At 32.0% G+C, this 25897-nt stretch overlaps 1 protein-coding gene across 8 annotated transcripts in view; it reads right to left on the minus strand.

Moving 5' to 3' along the window:
* LOC138701967 (uncharacterized) overlaps window positions 1–25897 on the minus strand; it is a 1800590-nt gene that overhangs the window by 1198243 nt on the left and 576450 nt on the right. The window contains exon 1 of one of the 8 annotated variants that reach the window (XR_011332749.1): window positions 23218–23232. The exons of the other annotated variants lie outside the window; for them this stretch is intronic. The gene's annotated coding sequence lies outside the window, so the exon portion shown is untranslated. Of the gene's footprint in view, window positions 1–23217; window positions 23233–25897 lie in introns of those variants that run through there. 8 annotated transcript variants of the gene reach the window in all.

Raw genomic sequence — 25897 nt, forward strand, 5'->3', positions numbered from 1 at the left:
GCATATTTTATTTATCATTTTGATTCGGCGAAAAATTCTCACATACAAATAGGCCATTTAATAATATACAGATCCATTTTTTCTGCGAAGTACTTCATGAGCTCTATTTTCTAAGAGCCCTCAGAGAATTCGCTGGACAAGAGTAATTAATTTTAGTTTATGGCTGATGAACCATTAATATAAGACCCATCACAACGCTTTTCAATACACATGACAATTTTATTTTATTATCACTGTAGTGGTCAAATATCTCAACTTTTTAAATGTACGCTTGTAATTTTTTTTGTTTCAGACTAATGGATTATGGAATAGGAAAATCCGCCATCAACAGCACAACACGCTGGAGAGAATAAATATTAAAAATAAAAATAAAAAATGAATATCATATTATCATTATTATCAACAGTAATCTCACTAGACGTTTTGAGAGAGAAAATCAAAACTCGAGTGGGATTTAATTGACTATTACACGGTTAGAAGAAAGTATATAAAGATTAGAAGTAACGAAGTACTCCAATACAATAACTTACAATGACTTACGAAAATACAACTGTCTTCAAATGTATTATTGTACCATCTCAACATTACAAATATTACGGTAGATGCATGCTAGATGGCAGTAGTGAGCAATGCCTTCTCGTCGAGAAGTTCTCGATCTATTATACACGATGGCAATGTTACTTGTCAAGAAGGCTTTGTTGATTCAGTTTCACTTTTATTAAAATGCAACATTCCACTTCAATTATCCGAATCCCAGTAATCAACGTCACTTGACAGATGATTTTCAAAAAATCTTAATATTAAACAATCTCTGATACATGACTATCCATAATATCATATAGCAGAAGCTATAACATAACCTAACTAATATACTGTACACAAGTGTTAGAAAAGTTTTAATTAACGACGATGACATAAAAAATAAACATGAATAATTTTAAAAGGAATAATTATTGAATGTACAATTTTCAAATTTGAATGTGGTTGGTGGTTCAATTGATGTTATATTGGACGTGTGCGTAATAGAAGTGGAACTCGTTGATTTAGGCCTACATGGTGCATTCAATTTATTCAGAATTTCCGAATGGTGCTCTTCATTTATTTGTAAATCGGCTTTCAGAAGATACATAGGTATGATCAGTGATTTTTATTAATTCTTGTTCTTGAATGCCAATGCGAGTCATATTTGAAACTGCTGTGCATCGACTGGAGTGGTTTGTAATTTTATATATATATATATATATATATATATTTTACTTCCAGACCAGCGCAGTTTCAAATGTTGGCAAACAAAGAAACAAATGCTAGGGACGCGATAAAATTAAACAAATGCTAGGGACGCGATAAAATTGTGCGATAAGCAGCCATGATTGGTTGAAATACGTCCTTTCGTACAGTTTTATTGGTCAAAAGTAGTATGACGTAGTAAGAGTGTAATAGTCATCAATAAAACAAAATATTTGAGCAGAAAAAGCTTCAATTTCAGAAAAATGAGTTATTCATTCTCAAAAACTGGGGTGTAACATCCTTATTGCTACTATTATTATTTGCGGGTTTCCAGATCTCTGCAGTTTCTAACTGCAAATTTACCGTATCCAGGTTCGATTCTTGACATAGATGAGAAAATTTACTTCACTACCATGGGAACTAGTCGCAAGCTTGTGTGTATTTTTGTGCGATTCTTACGGGGATATGTATACTTTTCGCTAGTATAAATTTCGTAAAATTCAAAATGTAATTTCTATATATCCTGAATTAATTCTGCGCTGGAATTTGCTATAACAGACAATACTTCTGGATTTAAAAACAATTTTCAGGGTAAAAAAATTAATTGTTACAGGTAATTATACTTTTAAATTGGGGCTGTGCAATTTGTTTTCGTTGATATCTTGTACAATTTAGAACTTTTTTTTTAGATTTCTTCTCTATTTTATTCATAATGAGTGTGTTAATAAATCCTACCATTATTTTTTTGCGATATTTACCATGAATTGTAAAATGTAATTATTTTACATAAACAATAGTAATAATTATTATTAATGAAATAAAAACTTGAAATGATGAAACAGTGCTCAAGGCAGGTTTGTTCTCCGGTAAGAAACATACATTTGAACGCAAAATTTCATAAATTTATCTAAAAAAAAAAAGAATGTGGAGGTCATTAGGAAAACGGATTTGGAAAACGTAAGTTAGGGAAATGAAGGCCAAAATTACCGAAGAGAAGTTTTGTCCATATATAAAATTGTCTACTCAATTAACAATCTCACGTTTTAGGTCATGACTCGAAAAGTATTAGAGGTATTTGAACATTTTTTGCCTACTTTTGAGGAAAGTCCATTCAACAAAAAGAAAAATATATCAATGCATGTTTTTTGGTTTCAGTCAATGACTTATCACACAATATTCAAGGAATAAATCCTTTATATTACATATTTTATGATTTGTGTAAACGTTTTCGTCGCACTTGCAATATCACCAGATACATACAATTTCTAATATATTAACCTCAGTTATAAGCAGAACAGATATTAATCAATATTAGAGGTTAATGCTAAAATTGGGTTAGAAGTAAAAAATTTAAAACACTACAAATATTTTGAAATTTCACGAGACTTCACTTACTTATAATAATAATAATTTTCTATCAACAAAAGCCGCCCTAAATAAGGGCTCATAGATCGGCCAACTAATCAATTCACAAAGAACAATTATTAAAAACAATATTATGTATGTGACAATTTGAAAGAAAAAGAAACATTAACATAAATGATAAGAAAACATAGGAAATCATTTTTGTTGTGTAATTATGATTAATCAAGCAAAGTTGTTGTGTAAACTGTTAATTTGTGTATGAGTGAAAACTCGTTTATAGTTTTATTTACATGACAAAACTGTTTGTATTCTATATAGACTGTATTACATGTTGCAATTGATATTGTTGGCTGATATTTATATTGCTTTGGTAACTAAGTATGTAGTTGCTTTCGTGTATTAATCTTGTGTGGTTTAATGTTACGAACTGTAGACCAATGTCGAGTATTTTCTAAAAAGTAAAGGCTATTGTGAGTTTGAGTTAATTTATAAATATTGCAATACATTAAACTTATAATTGAACTTACGTAGTTATTTGTACAGGGACATCATTTTATTTTTACTAACATTTCTAATATTAACCTGGCTATACCTTTGGATCAACGATTAAGAACCGGAAACATCGTTTGCTACCCCCCTTCCACGACTGGAGTTCGATGATACTGGCGTAATATACAAACAAATCACTTTACTAGGTTTAGGAGGGAAGAAAAGTAGTTCATCCATTTACGTAAACTACATAGGAAATAGCACGCTTTTGAGTTTGATAATTTTCATTAGTTTTTTGTTTAATCAAAATACAGTACAGTATTAATAACGTGTGTTTTATTCACGAACTGAGCTTTCCATGCGGACGTATTCATTAGGCCTATGCAGTGTATATTATACTGTCTACAGCACATTAGCGTACAATATAGAGAATGAAGTTAAATTGAAAAATAATCAAATATAGATATTTAAACACATTTTTTAAAATGGTGGCCGTTCATTTCGATACAGGCTTCAGTTCTAATGTGCATATTATCGCACTATAGACTATTTACATAATTCGAATTACCAGGTTCGTACTTCGTATCAGTAACTCATGTTGAAATAATTCTGTACCTACTCTATAAAAGAGACTTTACGTACTGTAAATTAAATCTTCACTTCTGCCCGATCCGCACAGATAAAATTATTCAGACATGCTATCTACTGTCCGTCCAAGTGGTTACGTCGCAGTGTCGTAGAAAGGGAGGAACTCACGTGACAGTTAATTACTTAACGAGGCCCTTTTATTTAAATTATTTTAAACAATTGTATGGGTATAATATTACGTAGCCGTCCAATTCCTAACAGAAATTAATGTTCTCAGAAAAGAGCTAAGACCGCCAGCCACTAGCATTTACAGAGAGGCGAATAGAAGCAGGTGGGGGAAACCGGGATGCGACGTAGGCAAATGAAAATGATGCAATATTGAAAGCTCTTTCGTCACTGGAAAACGCGAACATATTTTTGGAACGTACTGTTTACTATGACCGTAAGGCTACTATGACTGTGTATGCGGTGTTTGATCTGTGTGGAGGACGGTTGAACTTCATTAGTAGAAGGGGTGGGAGTGAAGTACATTCAAAAACTCAGGTACAATAAAAATTGAAGTAAAAATAAAATGATGTCCCTGTATTATAGTTTTTGCTGTGATGTTGTCCTATATTTGGGAGCACTGGTGTAGTTTATGTAGCGTATCAGTAAAAAATGGAAGGTGAGAAGTTTCGAAGAAAATGGAGACAAAGTTAATAATAAATCTGAACTACGACCGAACACAAGCGCTGCTCATTCGGTCCTCAAATTTTTTAAATATTATTGTAGGCCTATCCTCTTTTTATATTTATTGTATTATTTTATTTCTATTTATATTATTGTAATTATATTCTGTAGTCTGATGTATACAGGCTATATAATAGATCCTGCTATACGCTTCAAATTGAATACAACTCAACCGCAAGATGTCAACATTGAGAAGAATCAAATTGATGGTCCAACTGTTCCTTATTATTTCTGTGGCCGGGAGGAAAAAGGTCTTAATTAAAAATTTTATACTTTTCAGGAAAGCAGTAGAAAGATTGAAATTGGTGCCAATTATAGAGTTTTTTTTTTTAATTAAGAGGCTTTTTCCTGGATATTATTTGTTTATATTTCTTCTAAAATAGATAATGTTGCTCATTTAACAATTTTCTTGATTATTTCCAAAAAATAGCCGCACTTAAGCCCTTTTAAGACTAGAACCCAAACTGAGTAAAACGGACTATTAAACTTAAGACCTTTTTCATGCCAAAATAAATCAGAAATGTAAATTATTAGGAATGCAAAATGGGTCTTAAACAATTATAGGACTATTTACCCTGGTGCTTAAAGTTTTAAAAGGAAAGGGCATCAGTACCTACGTGATAAAATGGCTAAAATACAAGTTAGACCTTTTTAATAGGGAAGCATGGAAAGTAAACATGTGGTGGTTTGTAAGGAATAAAGTATTAAACATACTTAAGTCCTTTATTCTGTGTGTGCTCGATTCAAAAAGTACTTAGGACATTTGGTAACGCTCTACAAATCCAGTCAGGAGTCTTATTTGACTTCAGCCGTTTTACCAGATTGTAGAGAATAGTTTCCGCTTTCAGAATATATAAAAATCTCATTTTCAGAAAAAATTGACTTAGGATCTTTTTCCTCCCGGCCAAAGATTTAAATATGTATAAGTTACAATCTATTGAAATTATTGGATTATTAATGGGTGCTAGAGGCACAATTACAAAAAAAAATTATTAATTTCTGCAAAGAGTTCAATCTTGACTTCTCTGGTGAAGACTGTTTCTTTGACAGCACTAAAATATTCAATCTATCTTCTGAGAAATCACATTATCTTTACTAGGCCTAATAATAAATCTGTAGCCGAAATTTTTCTGGTAATTTTCGATTTTCCAAAAATAATTGGTCCTAACATATATAATTAACCACCCTGAAACCGAAAATCGCTTTTTTTTTATTTTTGTCTGTCTGTCTGTCTGTCTGTCTGTCTGTCTGTCTGTCTGTCTGTATGTTTGTTACCTTTTCACGCGATAATGGCTGAACCGATTTCGATGAAAATTGGAATATAAATTAAGTTCGTTGTAACTTAGATTATAGGCTATATGGCATTCAACATACGTTATTTAAAAGGGGGTTATAAGGGGGCCTGAATTAAATAAATCGAAATATCTCGCTTATTATTGATTTTTGTGAAATATGTTACATAACAACAGTTTCTTTAAAAATGATTCCTGATAAGTTTTATTCTCTGAAAATTTTTGATAGGACTGATATTTAATGAGATAAATGAGTTTTAAAATTAAAATAACTGCCATCTAAGGCGGTGTATTGAAATAAAAAACAAATGACTTCGTCTATAAGGGGCCTTGGACACAACAATCGAAAGCTATGAAACATAGCCTGCAGACAATGTTTCTGTGTTTGTATGAAGTAATATCGGAAGCTAAATTAACCGATTTGTATAATTAGTTATTATTTCATCATTGGAAAGTGTAGTTTCTCTGGATGGACATAATGCTATAATGTTATTACAGTAACTTGTGTGTGAATTGAGGACAGGTAAGATTAAAATAGTTTCTTATGCACAGAAAACTTGATAGGTTATTCTGTATATTCATTTCCTGTATTTCTTATAATAATGTTTATGAACATATTCATTTCCATCTCAGAGAATTAACGAACAACGAGAGTGTATTGATTTAATATGCAGTAATAGTACGTTAGCTTAGCACTCCATTATTTTATAATTCAAATTTTAACTATGCACAATTGAATCGTGTTAAAATACATAAAATACATATGCAATAAATGCAATGCAAAAAAATTGGATAATGAGCCAAGCAGATTATGTTGCGCTGTTGTAAAAGTTGTTCCTCCTGAGATTCAAGAGCTCCCACAACAAATTAAAAACTTTTTAATTCAAGTACATCCGTTATCAACACACTTTTTCATAATATAATATAAACATAATAATAAATCTGTAGCCAAAATTTTTCTGTTAATTTTCGCTTTTCCAAAAATAATTGGTAATAACAATTAAGAAACATGTTAAAGGAATTGTCATTGCACCAAATGAGTGGTCTCCGGATCAAAATGATCGCATTTTAATATTTTAAATACAATTTAAATTAAGTAACATATTAAACGATTTATCCTTCTATCAAACACGAATGTTCCCTGGATCAAATGTCCTATTTTAATTATGTAATTACTTTATATTTATTTCTAACGGGTGCAGCGGAGCGCACGGGTACTGCTAGTATAAAGTAAATTAATAGTACAACAATAATATTTATCACGAAAACTGTACACATTTACTAATACTTGTATATTTGGTATACTTTGTCTTTGAGGGCAACCCCTATTTTAGGGAAAATTTGTTTGAATAAAAAAACAAAATTCTGTATGTTTTGTATTATTACATAAATTTGTACTTGACCATGTTATAGCATCTTCCAATGCATTTGAAATTTGAAAATTTGAAATTTGAAATAAACAATAATTTGAAATTAAAAAAAAAATAAAAAAACGTGTAGGGATGAAAGGAAGAATATGACAATTGAACATAGAATCCCCCATTACTATTATGTTATAAAACGTACAATGTTTGATCTGATATTCGTGTCTAATTCTCGCTCTAAATGCAAAATAATTGACGCCATTTGGTAGCATTTTATGATATCTGGTCGTTAGGGTAACGCTGATTACATTTCTTTTCTTTCTTTATTATCTCTGTCTTGTTATTTTGTATAATTTCAGTGTCATAAACTCGCCTCCAAATTGCGTGTCTAATTTTTTTCTCCATATACTTGCGGCTTAAATTTTGCACATGGTCATTACCAGGTAAGTTGTCCCAATGCTAAAAAATTCAGGCAAGTTCTGCCACGGCTATTCCCTTGATTTACCTGTCATCCACCTTAACTTGACAATAGACTGCCGTACAGCCTGCAGCAGTGTTTGTCGCAAGACAGAATGAACGCTCTGTACATGCGAGAACGATCGTTTGTAGTCGAGGGCATGGGTTCAAACCCCTTTGCCAATTGAGATCTACCAGGTGTCTTTCTTTGTCAAGGTCCTTGCAGTACTTATCCTAAACAGACAGCGTGAGCTTGCCATTATATTCTGCTATGGGAGCAGCCGGCATAAAGTACTGAATTGAATGTATAAAAACGAATAAAAATAAATAAAAAACTAAGAAGCAATAAGAAACGAGACAATGGAAAGAAATAAGAAATCAGAGACGCCGAAAGAGAAATAAAGCCACAAAAAGAATCTAGTGCATGAAATAAAATGAAATAAATATTATATGACATTACTAAAGAAAAGAATAAAAAAATCAATGTGGAATAGATGTAGAAAAAAAGAACAGAGTAATAATGGAATTATTAAAAATGTGGTTTTATGACCAACTCTTCGGATTTATGCTTATAATAATTTTATTGTAGTAAGAGTTTTCTTTTTCTTTTTTTTTTTTTTTTTTTTTAGCTCCGCTGCAATTGAATCGGATCTACTGCTTCACAAGCCTAGCTTATGAAATTTATTTCCAGCAGAAAGCAATGCTGTGGAATCGACTAGAAACATACAGGGTATATAATTGAAAAAATTTAATCAACAACATATACAAAAACAATAAATTAATTGTAACATAAAAAATAAAATAAAATAAATAATATTAAATAAATCAAAACTTAAAATAAAATTTTTACAAACTTAAAATAATCTATATATATATATATATATATATATATATATATATATATATATATATATATATAATTTGAACTAGTAATGGAAATTACGGGAAAACGGCTGGACGGATTTTAATAAATGACCCCTCATTTTGAAGCTTGGAACTCAGTTTTTCGGAAATATAGTAGTTTTCAGTGAAATGTCAATTTTTAAACATAATTTTCCTATTTTCCAAAATCCATCTGTCGTCAGTTTTGAGAAATAGCTAATAGCATTCACGGCCGACTTGATATTCCCTTCGCTTTTTTGTAAAGGAGAAGCGAAGCGAGATCAAGTCGGCCGTGTTGCATTTCAGAATAAAACAAAACACATACTACAGTAAACAATATTACACGAAGGCCATGATCTGCAAGAATGATAACATATGTAGAGCTCAAATTAAATTGGTTATTAAAAACTTAACTTACTAAAAATAATTTACAGGTTCGATTCTGTGGTGTGTAATGTTCTGGGTATAGCTGTGTATTGGATATTAAAAAGTACAAAACTTGAGATGGTTTGATGACATTATTACCATTAGAAATGAAATATTATTGTAGTTAATGCCATGATGTGACTATTTTTCATTAATTATACATATTAATGCTATATTGATTATATGAAAGTGAAACGTTTTGGGGTTATATAAGTAGATGTAGAGAATAACTTAAATTAGATTTTGATTTCCATATTTTACTGAGTGGCGGCTATATAGTATATGTTACTGAAAGCTATAAAACTTATGTAAGATAATAATATTAAAAATTAAATATTTTTATAATTATTAATCAAGTGGGGTTGGGTCTTTTTCTTATGTTTAATGGCGGTGTGGTGTAGATATTTATATGCGTGATTCTCTTGAGTATTGGCTCGAGAGAGAGTATCTTTCATTGTTATGGAAGTAAATAACTTTCCGAATGTCTGGTATTCTTCATAGAAAATAAATCTGAAAAATGTTTATTTGAACGTCTAATGAACTTAGTTTGCAGGATTTGCTGCACAAGCCACTAGTAGTTATTATAAAACCAACACTAATCAAAAATAATAATGATAAAAATATATTATAGTATTGTCAACTTCAGGGGGTTATTCCTTGATGTATTTCAAACAAAAAGTTTCATACAGTTTTGCTCGTTTTTGCTTCCTTTTCGAGAAAAAAGTTCTATATCAAACTTTTCATAGCGTACTTTGAGAAAGCCATTGATTTAATTCCTAATATGCTTAGTGAATTTAAGAGAGCAGTGTATTATGATATTAACCCCTTCAGACCTGAATTTATATTTAAAAAAAATGGTCACAATCATTCTGGGGATACAAAATTCCCAAATCAAGTCTTCAAAGGAAATCGAAATTTGGGGATAATTTTGATCCCTGGGACCCAAAAATTTTAAATTTTATTTTTAATTGAGTTATAGAAATGTTTCAAAAATAATATTCTCCCTTTCTATCACATTGAATTTTTCAAAATATTTAAAAGTATCGAAGACATTCCAAAAAAGAAAGACAGAAACAATGTACACTGTAATGTACACCAGGCCTGAAGGAGTTAAATGATTGAAAGAATTTTAGTTTTGTCCTTTAAATATGCAGAAATTTGATCCGAACAGATGTAAGTTTTCGTTCTGCAAAGGAATTTTAAAATGTAATGCACTCCAACAACGCTGTAAAGGTTAGTGCCTGAAGAGAGGCAGATACGTAGGCCTAGGTACCTTAAACATCTTGCGTATGCGTTTGTGAGAGGGATGGAAGAGAGAACAAGAAATGTTAACTTAACATAAACAATTTTATTTAAAGACAGTACGGGAAATTTAATTTCTTCTAGGCCTATGTAAATTTACCAGTTACTACTTTAAAAATTAAAGTGGGAAGGAACTATTTCCAATTGGCTGAAGAAAATGCTTGCAGTACGACAAACGGAGTTTTTTTTAATCATTAAGTTGATTTCTATAACGTAAACTAAGTTTTTCTTATTGCCTGTGTTCACCGAATATTTAATTAAAATTAGATCGAAAAGTTTAAAAATAATGTTTTTATTTAGTTCGTTTAACGTAAAATAAGCACATCGCATTTTCTATCTCTTTTCCTGTACAGTTTTAAATGTTTTAAAATTTTGTTTTTAATAGTAATAATAATAATAATAATAATAATAATAATAATAATAATAATGATAATTCTTTATTTATACTGGCAGAGTTAAGGCCTTAGGACCTTCTCTCACACTCTACCAGGTCACAAAGTATACAATCAGTGAAAAATTTAACAAAAAGTTAAAGAACAGAATACTAACATATTACAAAAAATAATGATAATAGCATAATAAATCGACACTAAACAACATGAAAATAATACCTACCATAATAGAAAAAAAAAAAAGAAAGTAAAATACATTGAAATCTAGTAAAAGCAACTCATTTAGTACAAATAGTTAATATGAAGAACGTAAGGAAGAATATAACAAAATGGAATGTAATAAAATAATAAAAAAAGAAAAGAAATACGAAAATTAAATAAAATTCACAATAAAACGGGTATGATAATAAATTCATCTGGTGATCAAGAGAACAAAAACGGGAAAGGAAGAAAAAAGATATTTATATATTTTTACAAAACTATCGCAGAGAAAAGGGCTTTTAACTGAAAGGAATCAGAATTGAAAAAAAAAATGCAATGTTAGTTTATTTTTGAAACTAGACAATGTCCGACAGTCTCTGACATGTTGTGGTAGAGAGTTCCAGAGATGAGCTGCAGAGACGGTAAAAGATGAAGAGTAGAAGTATGTTCTGTGTTTAGGAATGGAGAGTGTGATATGGTGTTGTGAGAGAGTATTTATTTCGTGATATGAGGACAAATGTTGAAAACGAGAAGTTAAGTAGCTAGGGTTAGAGTTTTGAAGAATATTGAAGAGTAAAGTGAGAGAGTGAATAGTTCTTCGCTCTGTGAGACGGACCCAGGACAGCATATTTAGTGAAGGTGTGATACGGTCAGATCTACGGACGTTGCAAATAAATCGAACACATGCATTATGAACACGCTGTAGTCTGTCAGTCTCCTCTTAAGGTCAGTGTAGAGAGTATTATGTGATATAAGCATCATTATTATCTACATTCTCTAGATTAGAACATTAATTGAAATGGGAAAATGGGAAAGTTTCTTAATCTTCTAAATTTAGTTTGAAACAAGTATCTCATTATCTTTGTTCTCTGAGCATTTAATTAAAATTAACTTGTGGAGTTTATTTTAAATTTTGCAAATTATTTTATTTAACGCAAAATAACTATTGTTCATTCTCCCTTCTCTAACACAGTTTAAACACAAAAATTGAACAGCAATCAATTTATATCATCTGTATTTTTTCTTACGATTTTAAAAACAATGTCCACGGCAATGATTTCCCACTCCCCTATTCAAAACAAGTCAGTTGAAGTGGTTGTTCAGAGCACCACAACAACCTAATGTGGATTTACTACTGATTACACCGTTGCACGATCATACAATTCAGGTCTTTTAAAATGCACGTTTTTCTAGAAAACTATTCAAAACACAGCAAAATGTTATTTGACTTTTTTGTTGCTCTTTACTAAAGGAATCATTCACCAGAATTAATGGCATTACTTAACCCCAGCTCCAAGGAAAATTCATGCAAATAAATTGAGAATTTGAGTGTATTTTTCTCATGTTTTCAAACAATATTTTCTATTTAAAAAAAAGAAAATGAGAGGTATCTTGTTTATAATTGTTCATTTATATTGTTTTATAATATTTTATGATTCATTTATACATATATATATAAATATGTATATAAATTACCATATTTTATATAATAATTTAATTATGTAATGTGATTACGTTATTTATATTTTAAAAAACATCACGTGTCGTCTTATGACAAGCAAATTTCATATAATCATTTACTTTGTGAATTTAATTATAAAACTTTAAAATTTCGACGATTAATAAATAGCCAAATTTTACTCTATAAGATTGTTAACGGTATATTGAATAACTGTTATTTTCTTAAATTCCTTCAGTTCAATGTAAAAAGAACAGAATTACGTCATAGGCAACCTTTTGTTATTCCCATTCCTAGAACTGTTTTCTTCAAGAACTCTCCATTGTTTGTTATGGGTAATACTTACAACTCTCTGTCTTTAAACTGTGATTCTCAATTGGATTTTAGTTAAAAATTGAACAATTTCATGCAATATTAAAAAGAATTGTATTTCCTTAGATATTTAAATTATGAAGAAGTGTATTATAATGTTTTCACTCTAGTTTTTAAATAATTTTGCATCATTATATTAACATTTGGCACTATAGCCTATTAACTGTAATATTATATTCTAGCATCTATTACCATTATGTATTTTCTTTCTTTCGTTTGTGTTGTTTGTTTTGTTGTTTTTCTCTCTTATTATGTATTTTGTGTATATATCTATGTAAGCCACCTGTAATTGGAAGCCTGCTTTTGTTGGTGGTGGATTTAAAAAAAAATAAAATAATACGGTAAATTATTTCAATAAATACAGAGTGATCCGTTTGGGCATGGATAAAATAAAAACACTATTAAACATTTACTACTGAACTTTACTTGTTGAAACTTTGTGTATACAGCATTGAAAGAAGGGAGATTTCTCAGAACTCTACAAGACCCTCATTGCGCACCCTGTACAATCCGTAACGGTGATGCAATTCAGCCCATGCCCGTTGTAACATCAGAAGAGTGATTTGTTGGAAAACTTGAATAATTTTCACCCTTAGATCATTAATATTCCTGGGTTTCTGTGAATAGACAGTGTCTTTAATAAAAGGCCACATTAAGAAGTCAGGAGGGGTTAGGTCTGGGGAGTTTGGGGGCCAAGCAATCACGACCACAACACATACGATTGAAAACGACAAACCTCCCATGCCCAGTGAGGAAGTGCACCATCTTTCTGGAATACAATGTTCATATTATTGTCTTCCTCGAGTTGTGGGAACAGGAAAAAATGCAATATATCCAAGCAAGAGCCATAGAGTTTGTCTTTTCTGCAAAGACGAATGGTCCATAAACTTTATTAAGGCTTAGTTCACACCATATATTAACTTTTGCACTTGACCGTTCAAGCTCAAAGGAGATATGTGAATTTTCCCTTGCCCAAATAATGCAATTGTACCCGCTGTCGATTTGTAGTAGCCATTTAAACCATCTACGATTTTCCATTTCACATTATGCATTGTTCATTTTCATTCTTGCCATGTATGGAAACTCCCATCTTATAAGCATAATATTACCAGCAAAAAATTTCTCGACCACCTCTGTGGTGTAGAGGTCAGCACGCTGGTCTCTTACGCAGAGGGCCCGGGTTCGATTTCCGGTCAGGTTGAATTTCCTGGTTGAGGTTTTTTCAGGGTTTTCCCTCAACCGTAAGCCAAATGCCAGGAAATTCGGGCCACGACATCCCTGAATATCACCGGCCTCATTCATCACCGAAACCATACTCATAACAAATCAGTAATACATATATAGTCGCCATCATTTCACAACAATAGAACCAGTCTCAACAATGGTACACAGGCCTTCGGATTTAACACAGAAGATTAACTCGCAATATGACCAAAGATGTTAAAACGAATATAAATAACGGCGAGAAAAAAAATTATCATACTATCATAATGACTTTATAATAATAAATTAATATTATTCATACCTAAACGGATCAGCTTGTACCTACACATTTTCAAAAATTACGAAAATCTTATACTGCATATTAAAAAACAAACAAAATTGGAAGTAATGAATGAAACTAAATGTGGGTTTTGTTACTATCCATAGTACTTACTTACAAATAGCTTTTAAGAAACCCGCAGGTTCATTGCCGCCCTCACATAAGCCCCCCATCGGTCCCTATCCTGTGCAAGATCAGTTCCATTCCGAGGCTTATTGTACGGTTTTGTAACAAGCTGTTTTTTTACGATGATGGGTTGTTAGCCTTCGCCCAACCCCCCCAAGCTGGAGGACCACCCCTTATCAGTTGTCTAGGACTGCTTATTCATACATTCGCAGCTACCCTCCGTATCTGGAGGCTTTCTCCTCTATCCGCATTTTTTCATTTTATTTTTTTAAGTTGGTTATTTAACGACGCTGTATCAACTACGAGGTTATTTAGCGTCGATGAGATTGGTGATAGCGAGATAGTATTTGGCGAGATGAAGTCGAGGATTCGCCATAGATTACCTGGCATTCACCTTACGGTTGGGGAAAACCTCGGAAAAAACCCAATCAGCGCCTTAACCGGCTGAGCTACGCCGGTGGCTGCCATGCCGTGGTGATAGGGACTCACAATACAGAAGACTTAAAAATATAAACAGTTTCTCTGAAGCAAAATGATTGCATACCAGTGAATGAATGAAAGTAGCAATGTATCGAGAAATTATCATCTCATATTAGGCGTACAGTTGGTTTTCTTATAAAAGTAATTCACGTTACATTTTTCGATTAGAAAAACAGTTAACATAAACTTGAAGATATGTTCAAAATAAGTAAATAAATAGAGACGGAGAGCGCTGCCTTATCGTGTGCAGGAGCCGCTCGCTGATTCTCACCCTGTCTCCTTCTTTTTGCATGCTCCATCTCGAGGAAGGAGACGGCCAGTGTCTGCTGGGGCGAGACGGGACGCTTGGGAACGAGTGTGTCTGGAGCTGGAATCGAAGTGTCTGCCTCCAGTCAAAGTGAGGTCACTGGAGGTCACTACCTCGCTCTCTGACCTTCTCCCTCAGACAGACCAGTGCGTGCTACCTTTTGAACTTCACGCACATTTTCAGTTTACGTATTGAAAAGTCTGTAACTCGCGAAGTCTTGAAATAGAGATGCGCTATTATGAAGAGCAAGCTTTACGATGATCAGATTCGGAGAAATGTGGAGTGCATTAACTCAGATGATAGAATAACTGATTGTAAACGCAGGCCTATATGAGTTCGAGTTTTTGTACTGTATTGTATTTATTAACATTCCATGGTATTCATACATTGCTTTACAGCTAGAATATGGAACAAGTCAAAAAACTTAATACTATTATAAAGTCTTAATTTATAGTCACAGTCTAGATTAAATATATAAAGACGAGATTTACAATATATTCCACTATTCATCTTCTTTTAGTGTCTCAGTCCCCCGTGAATGGAATTCTCTACCTCAGAAGATAAGGGGCTTGCTTACTTACTTACAAATGGCTTTTAAGGAACCCGAAGGTTCATTGCCGCCCTCACATAAGCCCGCCATCGGTCCCTATCCTGTGCAAGATTAATCCAATCTCTATCATCATATCCCACCTCCCTCAAATCCATTTTAATATTATCCTCCCATCTACGTCTCGGCCTCCCCAATAGTCTTTTTCCCTCCGGTCTCCCAACTAACACTCTATATGCATTTCTGGATTCGCCCATACGTGCTACATGCCCTGCCCATCTCAAACGTCTGGATTTAATGTTCCTAATTATGTCAGGTGAAGAATACAATGCGTGCAGTTCTGCGTTGTGTAACTTTCTCCATTCTCCTGTAATTTCATCCCGCTTAGCCCCAAATATTTTCCTAAGCACCTTATTCTCAAACACCCTTTACCTATGTTCCTCTCTTATAGTGAGAGTCCAAGTTTCACAACTATACAGAAGAACCGGTAATATAACTGTTTTATAAATTCTAACTTTCAGGTTTTTGGACAGCAGACTGGATGATAAGTGCTTCTCAACCGAATAATAACACGCATTTCCCATATTTATTCTGCGTTTAATTTCCTCCCGAGTGTCATTTATATTTGTTACTGTTGCTCCAAGATATTTGAATTTTTCCACCTCTTCGAAGGATAAATCTCCAAGATAAGGGGCTGCCAGACAATAACCACTTTCAAGAAAAGGCTAAACGATTTCTTACGGGCGCAGTCAAAATTGAAGTTATAATTGTGATCGAGTTTAATAATTTAATTTAATTTAGGTATGACTATCATTATTATTACTGTTATTATTATTGTTATTATTATTATTATTATTATTATTATTATTATTACATAATTATTTTACTGATGTTGTGAAGATGAAAAAAATTGTCATTGTATTATATTAATTATGTATTATATTGTCTTGTATTGTAGTATTGTATTGCTTTGAATTGTATTGTATTAATTATGTTATATTCATAGCATTGTACTAATTTTCTATCATACTGGTTGAGTGGAAGAGAAGGCCGAATGGCCTTAACTCTGCCAGTTAAAATAAATTATTATTATTATTATTATTATTATTATTATTATTATTATTATAGCCTACAGTCTACTAGTACAACACAAAGTTTTTAGTATCAATTTCATTAAGTGTTATTGAATGTCATGAATTCATCTATAGAAGAGAAGGCGTGAGAAATTAGGTACTTCTTTAATTTGGCCCTAAATAATTTTATGTTTTGAGTTTCATTTTTTATATCGATAGGGAGGCTATAAAAAATTTTTACTGCCATACTCCTTTTTGATAGCATGACAGACTTGCCGATGGAGTATGAAAGCCATTTTTTGACGTGTATTTATGCTATGAAATGTTGGGTTAGTTACAAAGTTTTCACGATTACATACGAGGAAGATTATTAATGAAAAGATATACTGACAAGCCATGGGCATTATTTGTAGTTTTTTGAAAATAGTCCTACATGATTCCCTAGATTTGGTACCTATTATTATTCTAATTACTCTTTTTTGCAATAGAAATATATTGTTATTATCTGTGGAATTTCCCCAGAATATTATTCCAAAACTCATTACCGAGTGGAAGTATGCAAAGTATATTGTTTTTAAGGCATTGATATTTACTATCTTTTGCATAGATCTAATAGCAAAATATGCTGAATTTAGTTTAATATGATTTTTCCAATTTAACGCATTATCGATTTTTAAGCCAAGAAATTTGGTTGTTGTTGTTTCTAATAGGGATCTATTATTAATTATTGCGCTAGAAATTTGCGAAGTTGAATTTGGACAGGATTTTGACTACAGCAACAGTTTTTTTTCTCTTTTTTGTGAGAATTTTCAAATAGTTTATTTTTTTCATCTAATGAATTAATAAATAATTATCGTAATTGCCCACACAAGTAAAATATTTAGGAATTATTACAGATCAGCATTTACGTTGGGATAAACAAATTGATTTTATGTGTACAAGTATAAGAAAGACAATTCATAAATTCATAATACTTTAAAATTTTATCACTAAAGAGGCTTGATAACAATATTTTTAGCTTTAGTACAATCATTAATACAATATGGTACAATAAGTTGGGGTGGAGTAGTATCATCTGTACTTAACCCATTCATTTTATTACACAGAAGATTAATAAAAATTTGTCTAACCAAAAATATGGATTACCCAACAAATTTAATTTATACAAATTTTAAAGTATTAACTATTGAAGAAATTTATAAATATAGTTTACTAACTTACTACCACAGAAATCAAATAAAACAATAATCTAATCGACATGAATATCGTACTCGAAGACAAAAGTCTACTCTCCCATTAATTAAGCCTAAATGTCATACAAGTGCAGCTCTTAAACATGGTGCTAGTTTCGGCCCAAGACTTTATAATAAAATTACAAACCATTTTCCAAATTTTAAATATTTTAAAATTGAAATTTTAAAAAGTAAATTTATAAAATTATTCACGATACATAATATTAACAAATGTGTGTATTTTAGTATCATTAATACAATATGGTACAATAAATTGGGGTGGAGTAGCATCATCTGTACTTAACCCATTAATTTTATTACACAGAAGATTAATAGAACTTTGTCTCACCAAAAATATGGATCACCCAACAAATTTAATTTACATAAATTTTAAAGTATTAACTATTGAAGAGTTTTATAAATATAGTTTACAAACTTACTACCACAGAAATCAAATAAAACAATAATCTAATCGACATGAATATCGTACTCGAAGACAAAAGTCTACTTTCCCATTAATTAAGCCTAAATGCCATACAAGTGCAACTCTTAAACATGATGCTAGTTTCGGCCCAAGACTTTATAATAAAATTACAAACCACTTTCCAAATTTTAAATATTTTAAAATTGAAATTTTAAAAAGTAAATTTATAAAATTATTCACGATACATAATATTAACGAATGTGTGTATTTTTTATATTTTTCTTTCTGTCGACTACGGTATATGCATGTTTTTATTGAATATCACTGACTTCTGTCTGATTGCCAATTTATATTAAATGTGCTTTTTTCTCTCTTTTTCTCTTTCTTTTTTTTTTTTTTTTTTTTTTTTTTGCTCTTGTGTGTTTTTTATTGGTTTGAATTAAGTTAATTACTGTATTTAGTAAACTGTCTTTGTAAATTTTATGTTATATTATTGGCTAAGACCACACCGTACACGAGCCTGGCTCTTATGGTAGTGATTAGAAGCATTTTTGGTGTATAATTTTAATTTGTACTCACTTTGCCTACTGGCTAGCTTAGCTAAATAAACTAAGAGAAACTAGTGCATAAAGGTAAACTCTGCATCCCTGCACCATTTTTATACTTCATTACAAGCCCGCGCGGCCTATCAGTAGGCAACTGGACTCGTGCAGAGAAGCTGCGCTCGAGGGGTGCGGGTTCGAGGCCCGGTTGAGTTTATTACTTTATTGGGTTTCTTAACTTGAAGCTTTTATGTTATTGATATACGAGACATATGATCACAATTTCTGTTAACACAGTAACGTTATTAATCACGTGCAGTAGGCTTTGGAAGACTGAAATTATGATGTGTTTAAAACAAAGTAATTTTGAATCCAGCCAGCCGAACATAAAGGCGAAAGAAATGCATATGTTATAATAATGAATTCATTATTATTCGTATAAAAATGGGATGATTAATACATCCTGGGAATATGACGACAAAAATAATTATTTTAACCCAGTCTAATGGTCGGTTTTCCTAAGTATTGTCAGAACATTTAGAATGCTATTCATAGACATTTCGCTAGCCCGCGCTACGAGCGTGTTAAACTAACCCCGGCTATCGACTGGTTACTTGTACAGGATTCATATCATATTATATCATATCATATCATATCATATCATATCATATCATATCGCTAACAGTGGTTTATGAATACGAAAAACGTTAGTTAGCTGATCATCCACCGCAAGCCCGCGCTAAGAATGTCTATGAATACGGCCCTTAATGACTATTAAGATAAACTTTCGAATTCTAAATGCGGCAGTAGAGCAAATGGACAGCTTCAAATACTGCCTATTCAAGGATGCACTGGAAGGAATGGTAAACCGAAGAAGAGTTTGGGGCAGAAGAAGATATCAGATGATAAACGACATTAAGATATATCGATCATAAGAGGCGACAAAGAGGAAGGCAGAAAATAGAAAAGATTGGAGAAAGATGGGTTTGCAGTGAAAGACCTGTCCTTGAGCAGAACATTGAATGAATGAATGAATGAATGAATGAAACATTAAAGAGTTTGTTAAATATAATATTTCCATGTTTTCGACACTAGTTTGGCTTAAACTGTTAACTATTTTTTCACTTACTCAGTTACTTATTATGGCTTTTAAGGAACCCGAAGGTTCATTGCCGCCCTCACATAAGCCCGCCATCGGTCCCTATCCTGAGTAGAGTAATCCAGACTCTATTTTAATGCTTTTTTTTATTAATTTAGAGCCTAGTTGAGGTGCCTAAAAGTTGGTTATGGCCTAAATCAGGCATGTCAATTGATGCCCACAGGAGCAAGCGCGCGCTTTAGAGCCCAGAAGAGCCTGAGCGCTTTACAGCGGAAAGGAAAGAGACAGACGAAAGAGGTGGTATATGCCGCTTGGTCGAGCTATATTCAGGGATGACCAGCACTGATTCAATAGGTAAAGGGAAGAGAACTTATTAAAACTGTATCCATGTTAATTTTTAGATTTGCCTGAGAAATATAAGTGCATTATAAGAATGTAAGTTTTAATTTTAATGCTCATTTTTCACAAGTATGATTTTTTTATTCAAAAGAAATATTTTCTCAACTTTTCTTATAGAAAAGTGAAATTTTCAGGTATAGGCCTATTTATTTAGTAGCCTTACAGAATGTTTTCGTAAATCTAATAGGATACCGTATATACGTATTACTGACGATAGTGTATTGAAAATTTTGAAAATATTCGCATGGAAACTGTTTGTATGGAAATGAATTAACAAAGCAACTACTGTTACAACATAAGCAAAAGATACGTGCCCATGTGTTGTAAAAATGTCAGCTCTATAGCTTCAGCACATTTCGAGAATATAATTTAATATTCTGATGATAGGAAGTTGCTCACAAATATCACCTTAAAAGCATAATGCGATAAGAGTTTTGTTATGTAATATTAGTTACACTTACTGTAAAACAGATACAGTACCTAGGTAACTTTGCTTTGTACTGTAATATTGTTTTGATTAGTTTATTGATTACTCTTCTAAGGCTAAAAATACCATCAATATCAATTCCAACTTATGTCATACTCAAACTCTTTCTTTGGAATATCACTTTCTTTATGAATGATGTGTTTCATCCACTTAATATAGTATAATATTATACTACTATGGAATTTAAGTGAATATTCCTTCTTAACCCTCTATTATGTTATTAAGATTTAAAACACGAGTGAAATATTAAGAAATCAGTATTAGTACTTTTGTTTTACAAGACAGAAAGAAGCCATATAAAAATAACGACATAAAATTTCACGTTCCGTTTGAAGTTTGTGCACCACTGTTTTCTTAATCCAACAGGTTGCTTATTCATATACACAACCCTTCCTCTTTCCATACTTAGCGCTTGCTGCCCGCGCACGACGTCAAGGTCAGAAAAATGCGCTTGCTTTGACATCACTGGCCTAAATGTTCTAAGTCTAGTTATAATGTATAGTGTAGACATTGGTAATTTCGTGGCAGTGGTTATTTCGTGATACTTTTCCTTTGCTCTTTCGTGAAATAACCAATGGTGTTACGAGATTCAAATTTCCGCCAAGGGATTGCATATGTTTTCCGGTCTCCAGAAACAGACAGCTACGCTTTGTGTGACTATTGTAGCTGCTTCAGTGAGCTTTTATGTTTGGAGAGAGCAAGTTAGAGTCGACTTCTCAGGCGTACAAATTTTGTGAATGTTTGTAATTACATTACAGGCTTATTACTAAAGGTAAGCATATGATATTTGGTACAATGATTTATTGTATCTTAATGAAATTTTAGGAAATGTTTTTGGAATTTTAGATACATCTGTAGTTTCCATATAGGCTTAGCTTTACTGATAGAAATCTTAGCTGTTTGAGTCGACATTTTGTTGAGCATTAAGTGTTACAATTTTTAAAATAGTATAAAATGTATTACAATAGGAATTTTAGAAATCTGAAGACAAGATGTGATAACAAAAAAGAAAACGGAGACGCAGTGGGTTCAGTGTAGCTTCTGTTTGATTTGTTATCATGCTAAGTGTCAATGATACGTGCTAGATGACTTACTTGAAAGAATTGTGACAGAAGATGAAACATGGCTCCACCATTTTGGACCGGAGACAGAGGCAGACAATGGAGTGGCATCATGCAAATTCACCAAAGAAATAGAAATTCAAAAGTCACCTTCGGCAGGAAAAGTTATGGCTACTGTGTTTTTCGATTCAGAAGGACTCTTGCTTATGGACATCATGCCACACGGAACACCATTAATTCTGACGCGTATGTGGCAACTCTCAAGAAACTTCAAGCTCGACTGAGTCGTGTTCGACGACATCGGGAGAAGCAGGATATTCTGCTATTGCACGACAACGCACAGCCATATGTCAGTCACAAGACCACAGATCAGATCAGAAAATTCGGATAGACAACACTGAAACAGCCGCCTTACTGTCCTGAATTGGCACCGTGCGATTACCATCTCTTTGGTAAACTGAAGGATCCCTTGGCGGAACGAGGTTAGAAGATGACTCCCTTGTGCACGCTGCTCAAGAGTGGCTCAGACGTGTTGGTCCAGACTTTTACCGTGCTGATCTACAGGCCCTCGTTCCTAGGTTACGTAAGGCAGTTGAAAGAGACAGTGATTATGTGGAAAAGTGACATTTTGTTCCTTAAGGATGCATCTACATTCTGTGAAAATAGCAAAGCTGTAGGATAAAAATATAATTTTTAAACAAATGTTATGCATTACTTTAGGAGTTACCCTAGTAATATAGGCTATAGTAAAGTCCGTAATAAAAGTGTTCACCCTTTCAGGGCAAAGAAGATGCCTTTTCAATTTCAATTTTTACTTTGATTTCATTCTTATTATGTGTTGATATGTAATTCTATGTTTTCTTACTATGAATATTAGACGGAATTACTATGTTTGAAGTCTTGTAACAATAAATGAGAATTTCATTTGGCTTTAATTAATTTTTACACAATTCTTCTACCTCTCACGAAATTATCAATGTAATATCACTAAACTACCAAGGTTATCACGAAATAACCAACCTTTTAGCTTAAGCTGTAAAAGTGGTTTTTAGCACTTGTTCAAGAACGTGTCCAATCTTTTATGTGTCCAGAATTGTACAGTAAATTATCGTCTTTTAGATGAAAAAATCGGAATAAGGAAATATTTACACATTTGCATTTTAAATTAATTTTCATGAAATTATCACGAAATTACCAATGTTTACCCTACAAGATATAATTTATATGTTTTTTGCAGGAATCGTTATGGCATTAATAGGTTTTTTTTATCATTTGAGCGGATTAGACGTACCCTGTGCGATAAACTTGCTAGAGCACTCTGCGTTTAGGAAGAGAGTGAGAGAGATACTATACCTCACTCTTTCTTCTAACGGAGGCACCTTGTACTAGCCAAGACCCATAAGACCAATGTTTTTTTTCTTAAGCTGGAATCCTCTCTAGCAGTCAGAGACTGGACGGCTGAAGACAAGCGAACAGTTCCCGTTAATTAGACAGAAAGACGTCAGCCCTGCCCGCACCATTATAATCTCATCAGCAAACAGTAGACGCGTAACCTTGGACGGATCTGTCAACTCGAGAGGGTAAACAAATTCTGGGACACTTCCTCTCGATCGGCCTGCAACCCCTAGCTCAGATAAAGTTGAGCGCAAAACAAACGCGTGGGCATGGCGGGGGTTTTACAGTCCATCAAATAAGAGTTCTATCTGTGGCTGCAGTTCTTCACCAACGAAATTAATAATTTAACGACAGAGATTATATTTAAGAGGCTGCTGGATTCAAGATACTTTAATAATAATAATAATAATAATAATAATAATAATAATAATAATAATAATGTTTTATTTTCGCTGGCAGAGTTAAGGCCATAAGGCCTTCTCTTCCACTCAACCAGCCTTAATCAATGCAATACATATTTAAATTACGAATATTTACACTACACTTAAAAGGTTCTCCAGCAATATTCTTCAGTTAAGTTTTAACGACTAGTAGACTACATATTTATTTAAATTTAGATAAACCTATAAGGTAAAGTAGTAACTTAATTTATGAGCTAATTTAATTCGATTAATTATAATTAATTTGAGATTTGAGATAGCTAGTAAAATGATGAAAATTAATTTAATATAAGCTTACTAAAACAATGTTACAGGGAGAAAAAACTATATATATATATATATATATATATATATATATATATATATATATAAATCTAAAATATATTTCTATAATGAGAATATTAATGTAATTGCCATTAGAGGTTTTGTAAATCTATTTAGGGAAATTAATGATAATAATAGGAATGGACAGATGTTAGTTTCATTATATGTAATAAATATTAATCAGCAATTAATTCGTTAAGTAAGAATTTATGTAATTTTGACCTAAATGAAGTTATTGTCCAACAAACAACCAAGGTGTTCCTACGAACATTGTCATACATAATAATAATAATAATAATAATAATAATAATAATAATAATAATAATAATAATAATACTAATAATAATAATAATAATAATAATAATAATAATAATAATCTAAAGATTATATAGGATTAAATCCGCATAGACTATACCTGTACATTAAAAATAACCACATTTGGCTCTTTATTAACTCATTTTATGACATCAAGGAATATTCTGACAGTGATATATAACTGAATTTAATTTTTTTTAAAGAGCGTTAGTCATCACATTTGACATTTACATTTTTATCGTAGTTTCGAAAGTACATTGATAAACCCATCGTTTTTGCTTGAAAGGGCGCCAATAATATTTTTCATTGGGTTGTTAGAGGCAAGTTAAAAATCACAATTGCTGGTAAATTTCATATTCTGGGAATAATAAGTTAATTAAGTAGTAAAATATCGCTGCAATCGAAAAGTATTGGGAATAAATTTGAATAAGGAACAAAAACAGTTTCCTTCCCAGGCAGGATTCGAACCACAAAAGTCTTAGTTACCAGTCTATCGTGCTCTGGAGTGAACAAGGCTCTGAAATCAGCTACAAGGGTCGGTCCGGTTTTTTTGCTACTACTGTACATGTACGTGAATCATTTCGGTGAAATTATAGATAACAGAATTATAAGCTATCAATGCTTAAAGATTCAGTAAAAATGTTACAACTTATCACTTTGGGAAGGGGGGGGTTCGGACCCGATGGATCTCCCCGGTTGGTGCGCCCTTGCCTGTATCGTATTTGATTTCACTCGCTATAAAATTGATTTGTTTTAAGTATGGCTTTTTTCATACTTTAAATCTTAATAAAACCTTAACTATATGCATAATGTGTATAATTACTTTAAAAACCAATAACTGTAACCTAAACTATCAGCTCACATATCCGGAATTATATATTAAAAGCCATTTGTAGGTATATTATTATTATTATTATTATTATTATTATTATTATTATTATTATTATTATTATTATCTATACTAATAATAAATCTGTAGCCAAAATTTTTCTGGTAATTTTCGATTTTCCAAAAACAATTGGTGTTAACATGTATAATTAACCATCCTGAAACCGAAAATCGCTTTTTTGAAATTTTTGTTTGTATGTCTGTCTGTCTAGATGTTTGTTACCTTTTCACGCGATAATGGCCGAACCGATTTATATGAAAATTGGAATACAAATTAAGTTCGTTATAACTTAGATTTTAGGCTATATGGCATTCAAAATACTTTATTTTGAAAAGGGGGGTTATAAGGGGGCCTGAATAAAATAAATCAAAATATCTCCCTTATTATTGATTTTCATGAAAAATATTACATAACAAATGTTTCTTTAAAAATCATTTCCGATAAGTTTTATTCTATACAAAATTTTGATAGGACTGATATTTAATGAGATAAATGAGTTTTAAAATTACAATAACAACGCCATCTAAGGCGCTGTTTGAAATAAAAACAAATGACTTCGTCTATAAGGAGCCTAGGACAACAACAATCGGAAGCTATTAAACATAGCCTAAGAGAATGTTTCTGTGTTTGTAATTAATTGTTTAATTGTTATTTCACCATTGGAAAGTGT

The sequence above is a fragment of the Periplaneta americana genome, chromosome 6, assembly GCF_040183065.1.
Source record: "Periplaneta americana isolate PAMFEO1 chromosome 6, P.americana_PAMFEO1_priV1, whole genome shotgun sequence".
Classification (NCBI taxonomy): Eukaryota; Metazoa; Arthropoda; class Insecta; order Blattodea; family Blattidae; genus Periplaneta; species Periplaneta americana.